The sequence below is a fragment of the Lactuca virosa genome, chromosome 5 (assembly GCF_052849685.1).
Source record: "Lactuca virosa cultivar CGN04683 chromosome 5, Lactuca_virosa_CGN04683_v6, whole genome shotgun sequence".
Taxonomy (NCBI): domain Eukaryota; kingdom Viridiplantae; phylum Streptophyta; class Magnoliopsida; order Asterales; family Asteraceae; genus Lactuca; species Lactuca virosa.
Genome location: NC_136430.1, coordinates 112,886,099 through 112,903,273, shown reverse-complemented (window position 1 = coordinate 112,903,273; position 17,175 = coordinate 112,886,099). Strand labels below are relative to the sequence as shown.

Genomic DNA, 17,175 nt, shown 5'->3' with positions numbered 1-17,175 from the left:
TGCAATTTTTTAAATAAAGTATTTATTTGTCAAAATGATCTTAAAACTTATAAAGTAATTAACAAATTGAAAAAAAATAAAAGATAAGTGTGCAAAAAAGCTCTTGCAATGGTTAACTTTTTTTAACACAAAAAGCAAAGTAATAAACTGCCATTGGGATACTCTAATGGTTTCTATTCAATGATATAATTTAATTAATTTCAAGCAGGAGTATATTCTATAAGTTTCTAGAAGACAAATATGGATGTCTAAAATCTAAATAGATAGATATTACCACTGGTCTGTCATCAACTCCTAGTTTTTGAAGTAACGAAAAAACAGAAAACAATAATTTTTCATGTTCAACTACAGTTAGGATCATGTTGGTTAACTTTTTTTAACAATATTCAGACTCTGTTCTATCTTTTCACCATTCTTGTTCTCTAACGTTTCTGCAAAATAAACAATCTAAAGATATAAATTATTTGTAAACTGAAGATAACAAAATGATATAGCAAATCAGAGCCAAACCTCTTTCCCTATCCTCTGTAGGAACCTCTAAAAGACCTTTTGCTATAAAATCAGTTGATGTCCATAGCAAGCCAATTGTGTTAAACAAATGTTGAATTCAGTTTTCTGAGCACTATATGCACCAATTACATCTAAACATATGCATAAGTCGAAACACAAGCTCAATAGTCAACAGAAGAGCTCAATAAGTAACCAAAATAATTATTTATCAAAACTCATAAATATTTTGTTGAAAAAAAAACTCACACGTGGAGAAATTCTGGAGGTACAGTTGAAAGCCCATCATTCATGATAACTCGTAGGCTCTACAAGAAAAGAGAGCAAGCTGGATAAAGTAAAAAAGAGTTTTCAAAGCATGGGCTAAAGGTAAAATTAAACAAATCAATAAATATGCAATGGAAGATACTTCCTCCTGTAATTAAATATTACATCCTTCTCACTTATGTCACCACTGTTGCTAGTTTGAAGTTCCACCTGATTAATAATACAACGAAAAACATAATCATGGATATGTAGATATCATATTATAAATCAAAGAATAACATCTCAAATATCATGTGTTTAGATGTTACTTACCTCAGTTGGCAGAAAAATGACTGGTTGCTGATCAGAATCAGAACCAACATCAAGAACAACTGATGTAAACTCTCTTCCTCTTCCAAGAAAAATTTCTACTATAACCTTATCATCAATCCCCTTACAAGTTCAAGAAATAAAATCATATCAATAAACTTAAGGGAATAAGTTTTAAATTAAAGAGCAATGAAAGAGAAACCATGGTGTAAAAGATGGCAAGCACCTCTGACATAATTTCTCTAACTTTGGTTAAGGAATCATCAACACCATAGGTAACTGTAACTCTAATACTTGATCCTGCTCCTATTGGTTTCACCTGAAACCATGTGAGTAAACAAATATTGATCTCTTGTATGTTCACTTGCTCTTGTGTACTTCAGGTAATGCTATAAGGTATGATTTATGTGATATTGCTATTTCTAGCATTTCATCAAACACTTGGAGTATATAGATCCTATCCTTCCTTTTCTGACCCATTTATTGGAATTATCATCACTTTGAGAGCATCAAGACTAGAATATCCCAAAAGGTTGAGCCTTTTCAAATGTGTGTGTTTTATAAAGAACTTGGTGTACCTTAAATTTGCAGCAGTTAGAGAAAGGACAACGTAATAGGAAGGTTTAAGGAAGCAATGTTTTGTAATTTAGGGCAACTATTTTTTATCTGCGAGATTTGTTAGACATGGATATAAACCCAAATCAACTGGATTCTCGAGTCTAAGGATATGTAATCCATAGAGACATACACAATTGCACATACCTAGACCTCCTTGAGTACGACATCTGGAAGAAGAAAGGAAAAAAATTGACTTAGCAAAGAGACGAAAGAGACTTTACCGGATGAAATCTGAATCAGATTTGCCGAGTGATGAAGAAACAAAAGCAAAACGCTAATCAAATACCTTTGGGTTACTTTTGAGAATGACCAGGGGAGAAGTAGAAGGGCGAAGATGAAAGGATGCTATGTAGAAAAAATGCTTACTACCTGTTAATGAAATAAAAAACCGTGAACCAGATGCTATGTAGAAAGAGAAAGGGAGAAAATTGACATTTGTACAATGCTATTAGGGTTTCTTCTGTAGAAGATTTTACAGTAGATTTCAAAGTAAATTCGTAGAGCTTGATTAATTAGGTCATGGAAAAGAGATGGGGGGGGTTCGGCCGGAGGAAACAGAGGAGAACAAGGGGCGGGGTTTTTAATTTTTTGGGATTTCATTTCCCCCTTAACAAATGAAGATCGCGTGTGTTTATTGGAAAAAAATTATAAAATGACATGCTTACACGACACGCGTTTTGTGATAGGCGCCCTCCGTGCTTTTTTTCTTTTCGTTGTGACACTAATTTTAGAACACGCAAAAATACGTGTCCTAAATCGTTCAAAATTATTGAAGAACTGTCATTATTTTAAGGACATACACTTTTGCGTAACATAAAACAGAGTGTGGCGTGGCTTGCGTGTCATTAAAGGGCTGTTTTCTAGTAGTGGGTATTGATTTTTAAAAGTCCATTTGATTTTTGAGCACCTATCAAAGCTAGTGGGAGCATAATTATTATGCCTAGTATTGCATGTTGACAATACTATCGATAGGGAACAATGTCTCTAATTCGCAAGTTGCAAAAGTTGGGAAATGTTATGCTATAGTGTATATAAGGGAGAGGGCACTCATACTTCATTTTGAATCTAAAGGTTTAGATTGAATAATTTAATAGAACTTAGTCAAAGGCATACCATGTTGAAATGCTTCGACATTGGGTATTATATATATGGAAATATTATAGCAATGAATTGAACAAATATTGGACCTTTTTAATAATGAGTCGAGTCCCATATGCTTCAGATATAATATCGATTACATATGCTATAATATTCGATTATTCTATTATTTAAATGCTTTTGGAATTGTATTAAAAGGATTAGAATTGCATGTGACTAAAGTTGTCAAACAACTGTCAAGAACGTTCTAAGGTTTTACCGGAGAATTGGTTGCTTGTGGACAGTTGGAAGTATGATATTGTTTAGAAAGTACCATAGTGACAGGTTTTGGATTGAGATGATTCTTAGTCATAATTAATGGTCATATGGGAATATGGTGATGTTTTCAAAATCTACATGTAAGTTGGAAACTTTAATGCAAAGTAGTGTTCAAGGAGTATACCTTGAATTTGAGACTTCATAAGCATGAAATTGTTCTGAGTAACAAGTTTTAGTGGAGCATGTGACATCCCCATTTTCATGGCCAGAAAAGACCGATTTCGTTTATGCTTTATAATAAAATCAGAGTAACCTTTTAACGAAAAGTGTTGCGGAATTTGTTCCCAAAATAAAATATGATAAGAATTTATCAAAGCATTTCCAAAGAAATGTATTTTCATTATATTACAAAATTCGGGATGTCATCGTCAATAAAGATCAAAAGCATAAACCAAAAATATCATAGGCCACAAAACAAAATTGGCCTCAAAAACAATATAGGCCTTAATACATTCTATATATTTTCTACTGGCCTATAAATCCATAATCTCTCGTCAGATCATCCAACTATGCCCTTGCCACTACCTATAATACAAGAAACTGACTGGGTTAGGCTTGGGAGCCTGGTGAGCATATAGGGTTTTCAACCCACAATAAATAAGTTAATTAATTTCATCAAACGAAACAAACCCGATTACCCATTCCCATTATCCTCACTTTACGTCCCTAAAACATCTAATAAAAGGGACCTAGCCTAAGGATCATCATCGGGGTGGACTCTAATGCTGAGGGGATTCCTCAGCCATAAATGTCCATAAGGCAACCATGAGGGGGATGGAGTACACTGGTGAACACATCATTCACAAACACCTACAGGTTGCAAGCCTGCTAGCGTTCCAATGGACTTCCTAGAAAAGTCTGTGGTCATCATCTATACTCCGGTAGATGACTGGATCATCGTCAACACCGAGGCCTCTCATCATTTTATTTTATCACACATCAACTATTTCATCTACCCATATTTTACCCAACACATTTGTAGATATAAAATACATATACAATTCTGATATGAAAAATGAAGTTTAAATCTTTCATCCAACATACGTCTCAGGTATACAGATAATATATATATATATATATATATATATATATATATATATATATACACACACACACATAGCACGTAATTTATATAAAATACTTCATATCTATGTGTAAGATGAAAGTGACTATACACTCACTTGATACGGCGGTGATTCTGATAACACTTCACTTCTTAAAATAATATTCTTTGATGAAATCGGGAGGTTTGCTTGAAAACCGGGCTCTGCGGGGGAAGAGTTTCTAAACTGAAAAACTATTTTTCTCGGAGCCTTCGGGCGCTCTGGGGCTTTCTTCTAGTGCTAGGGAGGTTTCCTAGGCTTCGGAGTGGTTTAGGGTGGCTAGAGAGAGAAAGAAAGGTGTAAGAGTGTGAAGAAAGAAGGCGGCCTCGCACCCTCTTTTATAGGGCCGAAGCCTCGCAGTACGCTGGGCGTACTTCGGATCTACACGGGGCGTAGTGGACACACGTCGGAATTCAGCTGGGGCTTCGTGACTGCTTCGGAACCACAAAAGGAAAGAGACCGAAGGGAGTATGGGCCTCGTACGTATTGCGTACTTCGGTAGGCAGGGCGTACTCTCACACGCGGGGCGTTCTCTTCGAATAACCTTGAAATGCATACTTCTTACTTCAAAAATTAATAACTTTCGCATACGAGCTCCATTTTTTGACGTTATTTATATCCACGCGTAGGTGAGACCGTACTCTACAACTTTCGTTTAGACTCCGTCGGCTAGTTTTGAATTTATTTTTAAAGTTATATTTTTAACAGTCCGGGAGAGGAATAGTCCGTTAAAATTTCATAACTTCTTCATACGACGTCCGTTTTTGTCTGTCTTTTTACCGTTGAACTACAATTAACGAGATGTTTAATTCTCGTTTAGGTTGTGTCGGCTAAAAATTGCTCGATCTATAATTCGAATTCCGGGCTACACACTGCTATGAAAAATCTTAGAAAATTCATAACTTCCTCATACAAAGTCGGATTTGGATGTTCTTTTTATGCACGTTCTCGGTTTAACGTATACTAAGACTTTCATTTACATTGCTAAGACTAAAAAATACTTTATTGTAAATTCACTTTTTACGTCACGCAATGTCGTGTCGGTTCTGTCGCGAAACTTCGACATGTCATAACTTCTTCGTTATAACTCGGATTTCGGCGTTCTTTATATCTTCGGAATCCTTGTCACGACCACTACAACTTTATTCATAGATATCGGGCTTATCTAACGTTTTATTTTTGACGCTTATTTTTATTATATCATTACAAACAAGTATATAATCACATAATTCACATAATATTCCAGTAATTCATCTTTATTACTTTAAAATAGGTTATAATGGTTGACCTAGACTATTACATCATCATACTAATACTTAGCCTAGAAACACGGGCGTTACAGTTCTCTCCCCTTATGATGATTTCGTCCCGGAATCATGCATCAGCAAACAAATGTGGATAGTGACTCATCATGTCACTCTCCGTTTTCCAAGTGAGATTTGGCCCATTCGTATGTTTCCATCACACAAGCACTGAGTCGACCATCTTGTGTCACAACTTCTTAGTCTTACGGTCAACAATTGGCTTCGGTTCTTCAATAAGTCTCTTATTTTCATATATCATTAACTTAGAAATTGGAATTATGTCGGGAACTTCTCCCGTGAACTTCCTCAAATAACATACGTGGAAAGTGTTATGAATACCATCTAGTTCTTCTGGTAGTTCTAGCTTCTAAGCTTGGTTCCCAATCCTCTGAAGAACTTTGAACGGTCCAATGAATCTTGGACTCAACTTTCCTCTTTTCCTGAATCTTATAAGTCCCTTCCATGGTGAGACTTTAAGCAAAACCGAATCCCCAACTTCGAATGTCATCGATTGTCGTTTCTTGTCAGCATAACTCTTTTGACGATCCTGAGCTGCTAACATCCTTTCCCTAATAACCTTTAGCTTTTTAGCAGTCTGATGGACTATCTCGGGGCCCATAAATTGCTTTTCTCCAGCTTCAAGCCAACAAGACGGCGTACGATACTTCTGTCCGTACAAAGCTTGATAAGGTGCCATCTTGATGCTCGAATGAAAACTATTATTGTAGGAAAATTCTACGAGAGGTAAATGTTCATCCCAGTTACCTTGGAACTCTAGGGTACATGCTCTTAGAATATCTTCAAGTGTTTGAATCGTCCTTTCACCCTGACCATTGGTATGCGGATGGTAAGCTGTACTTAAACACAACTTCATACCCAATTCCTCTTGTAGACTCCTCCAAAACCTTGACGTGAAACGACTATCACAATCTGATACAATCGTTAAAGGTACACCGTGAAGTCTTACTACCTCCTTCACGTAAGCATTTGCAAGCTTATCCATAGACCATCTTTTATTGGCTGCTATGAAGTGTGCACTTTTAGCGGACTGATCCACGACCACCCAAATCATGTCATGACCGTTCTTCGTTGTGGGCAGTTTAGTGACAAAATCCATGATGATGTCTCCCATTTACCCATGTATATAGGTAAAGTGTAACATCCCGTTTTAAGAAGAGTAATTAAATAATGAATCAGGAACCCCGGGAAGTAATTATTATGATTATTTTATATTATTAGAGCTCAAAATTAAATAATAGTTAGTGGGGTGTTGGTTTCGGGGAGCCAAATGACAAGATTTGAATCTCTAGGGGTTAAAGTGTGATTGTGGGACTTAATTCGTAAAGATTTTCATAAGTCAAGGGCTCATTGGTAACATTTTGGACTTGAATTGTAAGGATTTTCATAAGGAGGGGTTAAATGGTAATTTATGGATCTTAATTGAGAATAATTCGTAGAGGAGGGTTTGTTTTGTAATTGTTGGACTTGTAATGAAAAGAATTATGGGAGCAAGGGTTTAAAGGGTAAATTAAGGATTTGTTTTGAAAGAAAAGGGAAGAGAGGGACTAGTTCCGTCAAAATGGCTCATAGTTTGTATGGAATGGGTGTAACTGTTCCATTGCTCATACCCTAACCCTAACAACACTATCTCCAGCCGCCACCTTCACCACCTTGTCTCTCCAGCCGCCGCTACCCTCTTCTTCCCCGATTTCCGACGTCACTACCCCTCTCTCCGTTGAGTCGCAACCATCGTCGAGCACCACTACCACAACCCATGTCGGCTGTGACGTTGTGAATGGCCGGAGAACGCTGGAGCACTGCCGTCAACCACGTAACCAACCCCTGCTGCTAATCTACGACCGGATATGTGCTAATCCTGTCAGAGAGGAGCTTCCAGAACCGTGAAGACCGTGGGTGGCTGTCACCACCATTTTTCCGACTCTTCAGCCCCTTCGATGCCATCAGATGACGCAACACGGCAGTCGCCGGCGTTTGCCGACGACCCCATTGCTTTCTGTTCAGAAATCGCTGCCTTACGCCACCAGGTGGGTGGCCGGAGTCCTTTTGCGAGCTAGACAGCATGTGTATGTGTTGGGTCTGGCCGGAAATCCGCTGGAACCACCATCGCAGGCAACCATGGTGGCGGTCGGCCGGTTACTGCTCATCTGCCACCACCAGCCGCCGCGTGGTGGTGACTGTATGCGTGTCATTGCGTGTGTGTTACTTATGAGTTGTGTGTGTGAATATTGTTGTAATTGTAGGACTACCTGTGATATTATTGATTTTTGGTATCTGCATTTATCTGTTACATGTCGACATGTTATGTGGGATGGGTTGAGGTTGTACTGCTCCGTGCGGTAGCCAACAAACCCTAGGAGCATTCCAGATACGAGCTGTGGGCCCGGTAGGCAATCCAGACTCGTACTGTGGGCTCGGTAGCATTCCAGATACGAGCTGTGGGCCCGGTAGGCAATCCAGACTCGTACTGTGGGCTCGGTGGTAATCCAGACGTGAGCTGTGGGACCGGTAGGCAATCCAAACTCACACTGTGGGTCCAGGGGTAATCCAGCCTGTAAATCTGTGGACCCATTACATGCTGTTCAGTTGGTTATATTATGATATTGCTGACATGGTTATGTGGACTGTATGTGTATCGGTATTTTGGGGGTAACTCACTAAGCTTTCGGGCTTACAGTTTCAGTTTATTGTTTCAGGTACATCAGGGGATGGTGGCAAGGAAAAGGCGTGATCGTACAGCTCCTCACTTTTTATGACTTTGTTTCTGGGATACTCTGATATGATACATTTTGAAAACAAGTTTGTAATAGTTAATGGATTTGAAATGTTTTTAAAAGTTTAAATTGGCTTGAATTTTACAGGTGTTACAAGTTGGTATCAGAGCCTTGGTTTGTGTGAATTGGAGGAACACTCGTGTAACTCCAGTCTCAAATCAAGGAAAGGATTTTCAAAATGATTTTTCAACAGGTTTTCAAAATAAGTAAAGGAGGATGCAGGGTGTACGATCAGCCGGAGCCAGTAAGTAGACCCCAAAATACCATACAATTATTTGATTATGTGATATGTTAGAACAACATGCTAGTGCTAGGCTAGGGATCTTCAGGAATTGCATGATAGAATTGCTTGATTACATGATGCCCTCTAGCCTTGGGTTTCCTTTATATGAGATTGACATCATTACTGTAGTTGCTTAGTGTATGCATCACGGTCGTACATAACTAAGATCTTATAGCCTGAGAATGTTTGGTTTGGCCTTATTTCCTGTTCTTGTTTGATGAAGGGCTTAGGGTAGGATCAGTTATTCGAAAGTCTATAGGGTCTAGCGTTATGTATGGTTAGCATACACAAGTGCTGCAGGGTTGGTGGAAGTTTCATGGGTGGATCGTGAGAGGCTGGGAGGCCAGTTATGAGGTAGATTAGCATTCTTCTAGGAGTGAGGATTGAGCGCTCGCTATGTCTATGTATTCAGTTAGGGCGTTGTGGTGATACTTTAGACAAATATGGGTAGGTGTGGAAGGTAGTATGGGCCCGTACTACTGAAAGCACATGACCCATACGCGTAGCAAGGAAGTCACAACCCCTAAGGTTGGGTAGGGAGTTGGTCCCCTGTCATTATATGGATTATCAGAAATCTTTCTGGTGTCTTACCAGAATAGTGGATACGAGACGTCTTGAGACCGGATCCAGGTTAGGATCAGGAACTGGCAGCCAGGATAAGCCAGCATTGTCAGAGGACGGTGTTAGTGAGATCATCCGGGAGGAGGTGATCGGGGTTATCCGGGAGCAGTTGTCGGAGATGTTGGGTCTATCAAGACCACCATGGTTGAGTATTTCGACGAGCACTATGCAGCCATTGCCGAGACGGTTGCCGCGGCAGCTGTAACGACGGCACGGGGAGGAGCTGGTCGAGCTTTCCAGTATCGGGACTTGTTATTGGGATGTATTCTGATGAGCAGAGAGTTGCAGTTACTTGGGATCAGGGAAATGTTCTGTACACATTGCTTTCAGCAAGTTGAGAGCGAGAGGCTGGCTTAAGAGTTTCTGGATTTTAGGCTTCGGGGGTTTGTTCGAGGCCGAGATTCGAGTTGCGGGAACTCCGGAAGAGGTGTGACGGTTATGACCAGCTGGAGTTTTACAGCTGGAAGTAGAATGGCTAATTGATGGATTGAGATGTTGTTTTCTAGGGCAGGGATTTTGCCTTTTCAGCTTTTCTAGCTCGAAGGAGTGAGCAGGCTTGTGACCCCAGGATCAGGTTGTATTCCAGCTCGGGGTCAGTTAGTCGTAGGGATTGGCGACAGTATCTCAGCGCTGGTAAGGATGTTGTGAGGTCCGGTTCGCCTTGGATCTCTTATCGGGCGGTAAGGATTAATTGTACAACTTATTGCACTTTTGGGAATGAAGACTATGTCTTGGGGGCATTTTGTAGCCCGGTATAGGGTGGAGGTTGCTTCAGCAACTGCAGTTCAAATGTGGATGATCGAGCTGGTGAGTGAGTCAGGGTGCGAGACCCTAAATGATAATAATTCTAGAGTAGAGGGCAGGAGATTTGTTGGAGCCCTTTGGGAAGAAGGGTATAATGTGGGAGGTCAGCGGATAGGGTCCCACAGGACAGTTATTCAGCGTTGTCAGGATACAGTAAGTCAGTAACTGCTATTGATTGGCGGAGGAAAGCGCCAAGGGAAGTAACTCGTTTCTGAGATGTCATCTGGAGAATCTACCTTTTGGACTTCATGATTTGAGTGGAGAATCATCCAAGTATTAGGGATTGTCGGTATCACGGGGATTCAGGAAGTGTTCAGCTAGTTCTTAGAAGTGTGTGATCACTTGTGATTTTCTAGTAATGGAGCACTAGTTGAAAGGAGTTGGTTGTCATCGGATCGATCATTGGAAATGAGAAGTACTGGGAATTCTCCAATCTTCATGTGTTGTGAAGACTTAGTCAAATCTAAGTGGGGGAGAATTATCCTGAGCTTCAGAAACATAAGCGGTTTTGAAAATGGGATAAGTTTTGCATCGTTGTCAGAAAGGAAGACAACCCAAGTGGCTGTTTGGTTTGAGGTTTGTGTGAGTGGGGAGTTCGGTAAAACTCCCCAGCGTGTGAATCGCGTCATCTCGGTGCTGGATAGCAGAGTTGGGAATTTTCAGGTTGAACGTCAGCCATTGAAAGTCGTGTCTGTTGCTGTTCAGATTGCGGTTTCAAGAAGGGTCGGACAGGCGTTAATCGGTGAACCTCCCAGGAAGCAGCAAATTCTCCGAAGAAATTCAAGAGGCGACAGTTGAGAAGCTATGAACGCGTCACCAATTTCCTTGTACAGTGTGCTTACATTTCCTAAGTCTTTGGGGTATGTTTCCCCTCAATAGTGGAATAGACTTTTGATTCATATCGGACTCGGATTTCGGTAACCTTGGGAACAATTGTGGAAGTTTCTTGGACTAGTTTTTGGTATTAGTAGAATCGGATCAGTCTCGATCTAGTATGGGCTTTGTGGCGAGTGAATGTGGGGTTAGGAATTCCCAAATATGTATATGGTAGTGATTCTTCATGTGTATCGGTGAGTATTCAAGGCGGCAATAGAGTTGGTTTGGATTACGTGCTTGATCAGGTTTGGGTTTTAGTCTGCAAATTGGATCTAGAATTCGACTATCATCTTATTCTAGGGGCATGTACGACCATGAATTGAAGGAGTTTGCTTGGATAGAAACTTATTCTATAAGTGAATCGTGCGTAGTGGGATTTCAGCATTGTGGCGTTGGTTGGTGTTGTGAAGGACGTTGGTTAGGCCTTTTCTTTTGGACAATGCTGATAGTTCATCAGGAGCATTCCAGTCATGAGCTGAGGGCCAGTTAGGGCATACCAGACTCATGCTGCGGGCTCAGAGGCAATCCAGACCTATGCTGAGAACCTTGCAGGGGTATTCCAGTCACAGGTTGTGGGCCTAGTGATCTTAGAAGTTTATTTCTTCTGTTGGAGCACTTTCGGAATGGACACATTGTCGAAGCTCGGGTGAGCCGTAATCGGCTGCGAGGAATCGGAAGATTTAGTGCGAAATACAAGGGTAGGTCCCTGAACCTCAAGTTGTGAGTTTAGACCTGAGTTTGTATATAGTGGTATTCTGATCTAGGGTATTCCATCGCGAGGATGACCGAACCCTATGATTGATTAGACCTGATGTGTTTAGTATGCCAACCCGAAGGTTGATTGGGCCAAACATGTGCATGATACGAGGGTATTCCATCCTAAGGATGACTGGACCCATCGTGGGCATCCCTGGTATTCCAGCCCGAGGCTGATTGGGCCAGGTATGAGTGTTTGAGCTTATGAGCCAGTCATTATATGTATGTGATTCAGGAACCAAAGGAAACATTGTTATGTTGATCCAAAAGGGGTCATCACCCAGATTACATCTTGTTGTTCATTATATCGCTAGGGATTGGTTATCAGAACGAATTTCTCTAGAAGGAGTACCTAATCTCTTGTCGAGGAGAGAGTTATAGGTAGCAGTGTGGGACTTGCGATTCTATTTCGGGTGGGAACCCAGGTTATTAGCAGTTGAGTAGCTAGTTGGGAGAAAAGTGCAAAGAATTCGGCAATGATCCAGTGTGGGCGGTCTGTCAGGACGCCAGACCATCTTGAGACTCCAGATTTCGGATGGAGTAAATGTGATCATATTGTAAGGGATTCGTTTATTTTCCTGGTTTTAGAACCCTGCGAGGGTTGGACATGGTTGCCTTGGAGAGGCTAGAGTTTCACTCGGGATTGTAGCCAAGTAGTTCAAGTGTTTGGCGTGTAAGGAATGATAAGAAACGATTTCGAGGACGAAATCAAATTTAAGTGGGGGAGAGTTGTAACATCCCGTTTTAAGAAGAGTAATTAAATAATGAATCAGGAACCCCGAGAAGTAATTATTATGATTATTTTATATTATTAGAGCTCAAAGTTAAATAATAATTAGTGGGGTGTTGGTTTCGGGGAGCCAAATGACAAGATTTGAATCTCTAGGGGTTAAAGTGTGATTGTGGGACTTAATTCGTAAAGATTTTCATAAGTCAAGGGCTGATTGGTAACATTTTTGGACTTGAATTGTAAGGATTTTCAGAAGGAGGGGTTAAATGGTAATTTATGGATCTTAATTGAGAATATTTCGTAGAGGAGGGGTTGTTTTGTAATTGTTGGACTTGTAATGAAAAGAATTATGGGAGCAAGGGTTTAAAGGGTAAATTAAGGATTTGTTTTGAAAAAAAAGGGAAGAAAGGGACTAGTTCCGTCAAAATGGCTCATAGTTTGTATGGAACGGGTATAACTGTTCCATTACTCATACCCTAACCCTAACAACACCATCTCCAGCCGCCACCTTCACCACCTTGTCTCTCCAGCCGCCGCTACCCCCTTCTTCCCCGATTTCCGACGTCGCTACCCCTCTCTCCGTTGAGTCGCAACCATCATCGAGCACCACTACCACAACCCATGTCGGCTGTGACGTTGTGAATGGCCGGAGAACGCTGGAGCACTGCCGTCAACCACGTAACCAACCACCACTGCTAATCTACGACCGAATATGTGCTAATTCCGTCAGAGAGGAGCTTCCAGGACCGTGAAGACCGTGGGTGGCTGTCACCGCCATTTTTCCGACACTTCATTCCCTTCGACGCCATCAGATGACGCAACACGGCAGTCACCGCGTTTCCTGACGACCCCATTGCTTTCCGTTCAGAAATCGTTGCCTTACGCCACCAGGTGGGTGGCCGGAGTCCTATTGTGAGCTAGACAGCGTCTGTATGTGTTGGGTCTGGCCGGAAATCCGCTGGAACTACCATGGCAGCCAACCATGGTGGCTGTCGGCCGAATACTGCTCATCTTCCACCACCAGCCGCCGCGTGGTAGTGGCTGTATGCGTGTCATTGCGTGTGTGTTATTTATGAGTTGTGTGTGTGGATATTGTTGTAATTGTAATTGTAATTGTATCGGAATAATGAAAGAAAAGTATAAACCACCACCGTAGGGTGGTGGTTGCCGCCACCGGCCGCCGTGTCGGGTGGCAATGTGCTTTGATTGCGTTTGGACCTCGGTTGGGATGATTGGACAAGAATGGGCCCAATGAAACCGTAGTGGGCCCAAAGAGACCCTAATGGGCCCAATAAGGCCCAAAGTGACCTAAAATCCCAACCAATGGACTAATGGGCTAGTATTGGGTTTAGAAAACCCTAAGAGCATAAAACCCTAAATTGTGGGAATTGTTTGGTACACACACGAGAATTAATTATTAAACCTAAAATAATAATTAATAATCATTGGCAAACTAACTTAAGGCAATAATGGACTTAATGGATTAAGTCCTTAAGGGGTTAAGTAAGAAACACTTAACCCTAGTCATCATTTCATGTGAAAGCCCTAATCTAACTCGGGCCTTGAATTGGGCCTTCCTAATGGGCTTTGGCGATTGGACTATTGATGGGCCATCCAAGAACAAGTTAATGGACCAAAGTAATTATATGGGCTTTAGGATAAGGCCTATGTGAGGGCTTGGGCCCAATTTAGAAAATTGGGCCATAGATGGGCCATAATTGGGCCTTTATGATTATGCGATAATGGGCCATGGGAATTGGATTGGAATAATCGGATGGGCCTTAAGGAAAGACCATGTAGAGGTCTGGGCCCAATTTGGAAAATTGGGCCATAGGTTGGGCTTTAGCCATTATTTGACTTTTAGGCTTTTGTGGTGTGAGTTGGACCTTGGGCTTGGAACCCAATTATTAATTGGGTATTGTTTGATGTTGACAGTTCGGGAATCTGTCAACCAGCAGCTGGAGTTGTATTTGCGGGACTTCAGCAGTGACAGGTGAGTTATCCTCACTATACTAAGGGGTCTAAGGCACCAAAGCCGTCCCATTAGATTGATATCCTAGTAGTTGTTATGATAAGTATGTGTTAGATTTGCATGCTAGTTGGATATGCGAGTTGGTAGGCCTGTAGGACTACCTGTGATATTATTGATTTTTGGTATGTGCATTTATCTGTTACATGTCGACATGTTATTTGGGATTGGTTGAGGTTGTACTGCTCCGTGTGGTAGCCAACAAACCCTAGGTGCATTCCAGATACGAGCTGTGGGCCCAGTAGGCAATCCAGACTAGTACTGTGGGCTCTATAGCATTCCAGATACGAGCTGTGGGCCCGGTAGGTAATCCAGACTCGTACTGTGGGCCCAGGGGTAATCCAGCCTGTAAAGCTGTGGACCCATTACATGCTGTTCAGTTGGTTATATTATGATATTGCTGACATGGTTATGTGGACTGTATGTGTATCGGTATTTTGGGGGTAACTCACTAAGCTTTCGGGCTTACAGTTTCAGTTTATTGTTTCAGGTACATCAGGGGATGGTGGCAAGGCAAAGGTGTGATCGTACAACTCCTCACTTTTTATGAATTTGTTTCTGGGATACTCTGATATGATACATTTTGAAAACAAGGATGTAATAGTTAATGGATTTGAAATGTTTTTAAAAGTTTAAATTGGCTTGAATTTTACGGGTGTTACATAAAGGTTCTAAACTCCTATACGGTTTCTGATGTTTAGCCTTAACTCTCGCACAGGCCACACACTCGGCCACATACCTTGCAACATCGAGCTTCATCGTTGGCCACCAGTAGTAGGGTTTCAGATCCCTATACATTTTTGTGCTGCCAGGATGAATTGAGTACATGGTCTTGTGAGCTTCTTCCATCAGAAGATCTCTTATTCCCCCTGTCTTAGGTACCCAAATCCTATCTTGGAATACCTTCAACCCTTGATTGTTTGTACCGAACACTAACGTTTTGCCCAAACGTTCTTCCTTTCGGTCATTTTTCTCTGAAGCTTTTTCTTGAGCTTTCTTGATGCTTTCCACAATCGTTGAGACAACTTCAATTCTTAACGCTCTTGGCCTTTTCCTTTCAAGGCTCACTTTCCGACTTAGGGCATCAGCCACAACATTTGCTTTACTAGGGTGGTAAAGTATCTCACAGTCGTAATCCTTAAGTAACTCTAGCGAGCGTCGTTATCTCATGTTCAATTCCTTTTGATTAAAGAGATACTGGAGACTCTTATGATCAGTGAAAAGTTTTCACTTCATGCCATAAAGATAATGCCTCCATATCTTTAATGATAATACTACTTCTACCAACTCTAAATCATGAGTGGGGTAGTTCTTTTCATGTTCTTTCAATTGTCTCGATGCATATGCTATCACCTTATCCCTTTGGGTCAGAACACAACCTGACCCAACTCCGGATGCATCGCTATAAACTGCGAAGTCTTCAAATCTGTCCGGTAAAGAAAGAATTGGTGCTTCACACAACTTCTTCATTGACTTCTCAAATGCCTCTTCATGTTTCTCACTCCAAGTATAAGTAGCTCCTTTGTGGGTCAAAGCTGTCAATGGAGCAGCTATCGAGGAAAAGCCTTGGATAAACCTTCGGTAATATCCGACTAATCCAAGAAAGCTTCGAATCTCCGTGGGACTTTTCGGTCGTTCCCACTTCATCACAGCTTCAATCTTTGCTGGGTCAACCATGATCCCTTCTTGGTTTACCACGTGACCCAAGAATTGGACTTCTCGAATTCAAAAATCGCTTTTATAGAACTTTGCATACAACTTCTCCTTCTTCAAAACTTCTAACACTTCTCGCAGGTGCTTGCCATGCTCCTGCTGGCTCTTTGAGTAAACTAGAATTTCGTCTATGAACACTATCATAGATTTATCGAGGAATGGTTTACAAACCCTCTTCATCAAATCCATTGAAGTTGCGGGAGCATTGGTTAGTCCAAATGACATAACCAAGAACTCATAGTGTCCATATCTTGTTCTGAATGCAGTTTTCTCAATATCTTGCTCTCTCACCTTCAACTGATGATATCCTGACCTAAGATCGATCCTTGAGAAATAGCTCGAACCTTGCAGTTGATCGAATAGGTCATCAATCCTCGAAAGTGGATACTTGTTCTTTACTGTTTCCTTATTAGTCTCTCGGTAGTCTATGCACATCCTCATGCTTCCATCTTTCTTCCTTACGAATAACACCAGAGCTCCCTAGGGTGATGAACTAGGTCTAATGAAACCGTTGTCCAACAACTCCTGAAGTTGCGTCATAAGCTCTTTCATCTCCGTTGGTGCTAGTCGGTATGGTGCTTTTGGCTATTGGTGTTGTTCCTGGTAACAAGTCTATTCGAAATTCTACCTGTCTATCAGGGGGTAATCCAGGAAGATATTCGGGAAAGACTTCTGGATAGTCGCACACCACTGGTATACTTTGCATCTCCTTTTTCCCCTTCTTAGCATCGATCACAAATGCCAAGTATGATGTGCATCCTTTAGATAAACATTTTTTTGGCTTTCATTAGGGAAATGATCCCAGAATTTACTCTGCGTTTGTCCCCGTACACCATAAATGAATCTTTTCCAGGCGGGTTTACCCTCACTATCTTCTTCTTGCATAGTATCTCGGCATCATTAGCGCTAAGCCAATCCATTCCCAGTACGATGTCGAAACCATTCAACTCAATGGGTAATAGCTCCTCGTGGAATTTGTTTCCGTTCAAGTTGATGACAATATTCTTAATGCAATCGCCAACAAGTATGAATTTGCCACTGGCAACT

General features: G+C 41.3%; 1 long non-coding RNA gene across 6 annotated transcripts; it reads right to left on the bottom strand.

Moving 5' to 3' along the window:
- Positions 1-261: 261 nt before the first annotated feature.
- On the bottom strand, positions 262-2,286 carry LOC145116553 (uncharacterized). 6 transcript variants are annotated; one of them, XR_013712172.1, is made up of 8 exons: positions 1,988-2,286; positions 1,662-1,868; positions 1,310-1,402; positions 1,087-1,206; positions 940-984; positions 757-815; positions 511-641; positions 262-431 (listed from the first exon to the last, which is right to left on the bottom strand). It is a non-coding gene; the product is annotated as an uncharacterized LOC145116553 (long non-coding RNA). The 6 variants fall into 6 exon arrangements; XR_013712173.1 differs by having other exon boundaries at positions 1,846-1,868; XR_013712174.1 differs by lacking the exon at positions 1,662-1,868 and having other exon boundaries at positions 1,923-2,286.
- Positions 2,287-17,175: the final 14,889 nt, after the last annotated feature.